Here is a 5,248-nt window from a genome sequence, read left to right as displayed (position 1 = left end):
TTGGCTTACCCCTAAATGTAATCTGCTTCCTTTCTCTTGTAGCTTTTAAAATTCTCTCCTTATTCTGTATGTTGGGCATCTTCATTATAATGTGTCTAGGTGTGGATCTCTTATGATTTTGCACATTCGGCGTCCTGTAGGCTTCTAGGATTTGGGATTCTGTCTCATTCTTCAAGTCTGGGAAGTTTTCTCATATTATTTCATTGAATAGATTGCTCATTCCTTTGGTTTGGACCTCTATACCTTCCTGTATCCCAATGACTCTTAAGTTTGGTCTCTTTATGTTATCCCATATTTCTTGGATGTTCTGCTCATGACTATAAAATTCAAATGTTGTAAGTTTAAAACATAGCCTTTATGGCTATGTTTTAAACTTACAACATTTGAATTTTCTTAAAAATTGACTTAAATTACTTCAAAGATCCTTCATAGTCAGATAAGTTCTAATGGAAGAATTGGGACTAAGTTAAAATGCTCTAGAAGACAATATACTGAATAATGCAAATGAGCCTTCTGCTCTATGGTTTGTGGATAGGCTTAAATGCCATGCCAATTAAATACATCTGTGTTACTATGGCCAAATGCAATGTTTCCCAATAGAGTTGAGAAAAGATTAAAAATCTTCTGATGAGTGTTTGTCAGAGTAATAATAATAACCTGGATCTTGCAAGTTGACTATATTATTGAAAGGATATGTTTTCTACTAATTCCTTTTGTGTTTCAATAGTAGATTATGATGATCTCGGACCAAGAATCCAGTGACTAAAACATGTAATACCCCAATTGCCTTTAAATATTAAGAAAGGGGGAATTTGTGGGTAGCCACTCCAAATTCAGGCACCTTTAGTCCTGATGCAGCAGGAGGGTCTGAATGATCAATGTAGTCTGGTGCAGCAGTGCCATGACTGGTTCTCCATCTTTTCCCATGGTTGGATAATAAGGTGTGGTCCTGGGAGTAGCCCTAGGAGTAGGTGCAACCCAGAAGGGTTGAGTGTGGGGAGCCACTCTGAATGATTTGCTCCTTCCATCCTGGAGGGGAGATGCTTTGACTGGCACTACATATCATAGTGACTTGGACATTGCCCTGGTCCCGGAAGTTTGAGGGCACATATTCAGACATAGGCAAGTCACCCCATGGCCCTTTGGGTTGAATTACACTCACATGTCCTTTGTAACCCTGCCACCTCTGATTCTAAGAATGAGGGTCCCCCAGTAAAAGCCCACTTCTGAATATGCTCACTCTCTCTCACCAGCCTCTCTTGACTTTCTCTTCCTCTCCCATTTGGGGAGCCTGAGGCAGAGAGTGGAGAAACCATCCTGAAACTTGATTAAAGGTAAAGTGTGTGTCTGTGTTTTCTTTGGTGTCCCTGGAAATTTCCATGAGCGACCTTAAGTTCAGCTGCCTGTGTGGGCAGCAGTGAGCTACACTCACCTGTTTCCTTGTAATCCTACCCCTTGCCTAATCTGAATGGCTTCTTCCCAATGAAAGGGTTCAGCAAGTGCTCCTCTCTCTCTTTCCACAGACCCCAAGGTTGCAGGAGCCATCACAGAACTCAAAGAAAAAAGGTATTTCTCTGCCTCTCTGTGGTTATTTCCTGTAGCCCATTTCACCTGGAGTGACCTTAAGTGTTTAGTCATGAGACTCTACAGAACATAAGTGTGTCTATGAAAGAAAGATACATACATGAGTACTGATATGAGATTATTACAAGATAAATGTTTCATCATCTGGAACATGTCAATGAAGATGATAGAAATCAATAATGTCTCACCAGGAAGTGTCAGAGCTGAGAAGTTGTCCTCATAATAAGGCCTAAAAGACCAGAGAGGAGAAAGCTAAATTTGGAAATGTAAATCTTTAATGTGGTAAGAGTTATTAAGCATATAAACACAACATTTAGTTAAGCTACTTAATGCCACCTGATTTTTGTAAAATATCTTTTTATTGGAATGACCTCTGTTTTCATTTTAAGAGTATTTGTTAGATATTCAAGATCGAGCTGGTCAAAGTGACCTTGTTCTTATCTATCATTAAAAGTCAACTGAGTTCTCTTGTGGTCTCTGTTGGGGAACCAATGAGCAGCTGTTTAGCTCTGCTAATGCCATCCACCAGAATAAGTCAAGATCTCACTGACCATGTGGCTACCCTTGGAAATATCGTGGAATCTCTGTTTTCCAATGACTCTCCTTTTTCACAGTATGTGTACTGATTGGATTTCTTTTTTAAAGGTCCCAGTAATCCCCCTGATTGGGAGTTCATGTGGCCCAGAGTTGCAAAGCTCTTAGAGAAAGAAGTTCCCTTGTTTCCTGGGTTCAAGCTGACTCAGAGGGCAAGAGCTAAATATTGGGTTTCTTGCCCCCCACCCCACATTTTTAACCTTAATCTTTAAGCATTGATCTTATATATTCAGCAATCCAGTCTTAAATTAAGAGAACTTGGCTTTAACTTTAATGTTTATAACTTTACCATCATCTTTACCCCTTTTATTTAATTGAGGTCTCTATTAGTCCTGGAAGTTAGCATTATATACTATCTGTCTATACTATAGATAATGGCCTTATATTTCAAATTAATTTAGGTTGTTATATTTGAAATTGTACTTTTATAAGGCACTAACATATATCAGTTAAAATTTAAAAGGAAAATTTAAAAGAAAATTAACAAGAGTAAAAACTCTTGAAATTAACAAGAGTAAAAAAAAAAATTAGTTTGTACATAATCTTAAACCTTAGCTGAGTTATACATTATATCCTATGTTTGAGACCACAGTAGACTTTAAAATAAAATATCAATCTTTTGAATAAAATTTGAAGTGATATGAGTCTGGCCTAACTGATCATGTTAGTTAACACAATATGACATTATCTGAAACAAGAATTAAAGAAAGGCTAAGAGAGGTTTAACTTTCATTTTGTGGAATAAGTGGCAAAACATTTTTATGTTTTACAAGATTAATCTTTAAGTAGATCAGTCCCTCATTATCTTTTAGAAATTCATTTACATTTTTATCCCAGTGTAACAAGTAACTAAGGTTTAGATTCAGTTACAGAACATTAAATGATATAAATAAATTTGTTATCATTATAAGTCTAAAATTACCATTAGAGGCAATTTAAGTTTGAAAACCACTAGCTTGTTAAAATATTCTTTCAAAACTTTTAGTGTCAGGGTTGTGGCTCAGCAGTAGAGCGCTCACCTAGCATGTGTGGGGAGTCCCTGGGTTTGACTCAGCACCACATATAAATAAAATAAAAATAAAAAAAAATAATAAAAATTTTACTTTAAAGTCTTCTATACCTGAAATATATGAACACATTTAATATACAAAGAGTATATAACAGTGCCATAATTACATTGATGTTTAAATATTAATCACGTTTAGGTTTTAAAGAAAAATCTAGACTCTGTAATTTAGTACAATACTCTAAAATAACAATATAAACCCTGATTTTTAACACTAATTGCTCTAGACAGTAAAACGTAACAGACTCAATGTTAAGTCTCTGTCATTTCAACATATGTAGTAAACTTTGGTTTATATCAGTACATTAATAATTGACTTTAGGGAAAAAACCTTGAGTAAATTTAACTGATTGTGTTACTTATGTATAACCAACTTAATTGTACACAAACCTTTTAAAATTTACCCTTCATTTATATAGACATTTTTATCACTTAATTATATTCTCTTTTTTTAAAATTTAGGTGTATTACAACTTTACTACATAAAGACTCTCTTACCCAGTGGAAGGTCCTAGCTTAGCATCTGGATGACCATCTTAAGCATCAGCTGCCTTCTTAAGAAAAAGGTTTGCTTTCCTGCCCCATGGTAACTGACTATTGTTTCATTATCCAGCCAACATTATCCTTTGTACTCTAATAATGTCAAAATTAATGAAGAACACAAACACCTAATACTTTGTTTTATAGCCAGTTTATTAGCTTCCAACACCAGCAGGGCCATGGCTTCAAGGGCCCATAAGCAAGGTGGCCAGCCTTGGGCTACATACAGAGTCCAGCTGATTAGATAGATAGGCCACTGGATGTGCCATGTTCCCAGCATTTGAGTCAGGACCCCCACAGCTATTCCATACCATTCATGGACATACAGGAAGAAGGCTTTGTGAGGTCAGGGAGTCCTAGTCCAGGTGCATTGGTGAGTGCTTCTTTAGTGTCCTCAAAGTCCTTTTGTTGGCCCCCCAAAGAGCAGATCCTGTTCTCCCCCTTCACAGAGAGGTTTGCCAGAACTGAATACTTGGGGATCCAGACACAGCAGAATTAAGTGGCACCAAAGATCTCTGATTTGACAGCAGGTTGAAGGAACTGGATTTGAGCATATCACCTGTCTCCTCTTGTAGCCCAGTTACCACTGTTTTTGAGTCAGACAGAAACCAAGGTTCTTTTCTTGACAGATCTGGGCTTTCTTTTTTGAAACTTTGTAACCAGCCTTACATAGGAGAGTGGGAAGCAGCTGTGTTCTTTTTATGCCATTTTCTCTGGTTGCTCCAGCCAGGAACAGATCATCTACATATTGGAACAATGTGCATCCACATTGATTTGCAGGAAAGGCTTTTAGTCAGAAGCCATTACCATCCCAAAGATGGTTAATGAGTTTTGAAACCTTGTGGTAACCTAGTCCAGGTCAATTGGCCCTTGTTCCCATTGGAGTCTCCTTATTAGAAGGCAAAGGGTGGCTGACTCTGCGGTACTAGTTGCATGCAGAAGAAGGCATCTTTAAGGTCCAGACATGTGAAATAGCCTGCCTCGGCTGGGGGCAGACTTAGGAGATTATCTGGATTGGGGACCACGGGATGTAAGGTGACTGTGGCTTGATTTTCTGCATGTAAATGTTGGACTGGCCAATAATCATCAGCTTCTGGTTTCTGGACAGGAAAAGGAGGTGTATTTCATGGTGATTGGTGAGTTCTGAGAATTCTACATTGTAAAACGTGTGTTCAAATATTTTTGAATTCCAAGTTTTGTCCTAAAAGGAATGTGATGTTGTCTTAGGTGTCCCATATGGCTTCATGTTCAAATTTCATCACCACTGGGAGAAAGTTTTGGGCTAGTCCAGGTGGGCTGGCCTCTGTCCATACTCATTGTAGTTTGAAAGGGATTTGTGGTTCCTGTTGTGATGTTTCTACTAGGCTGAAGAGGTGCCACTCCTCTTCCCAGGGAATTGTGAGGGTTAAAATATTTGCTTCAGGTTTTCTCAATGATACCAGTGACTGGCCTTTTGCATCAACA

The 5,248-nt window shown here is 37.9% G+C and overlaps 1 long non-coding RNA gene across 3 annotated transcripts in view; it reads left to right on the top strand.

Moving 5' to 3' along the window:
• The window catches only part of LOC107157064, a 56,045-nt gene that overhangs the window by 3,506 nt on the left and 47,291 nt on the right, over window positions 1-5,248 (top strand). Inside the window, exons 2-4 of one of the 3 annotated variants that reach the window (XR_007349346.1) lie at window positions 1,254-1,334; window positions 1,524-1,566; window positions 3,707-3,810. This is a non-coding gene — a long non-coding RNA (uncharacterized LOC107157064). Of the gene's footprint in view, window positions 1-282; window positions 1,335-1,523; window positions 1,567-3,706; window positions 3,811-5,248 lie in introns of those variants that run through there. The other 2 variants (XR_001505441.2, XR_007349345.1) reach the window with 2 other exon arrangements.

The sequence above is a fragment of the Marmota marmota genome, unplaced genomic scaffold (assembly GCF_001458135.2).
Source record: "Marmota marmota marmota unplaced genomic scaffold, marMar, whole genome shotgun sequence".
Taxonomy (NCBI): domain Eukaryota; kingdom Metazoa; phylum Chordata; class Mammalia; order Rodentia; family Sciuridae; genus Marmota; species Marmota marmota.
The sequence above is the reverse complement of the archived record's forward strand: the minus strand, read 5'-3'. Positions and strand labels throughout refer to the sequence as shown.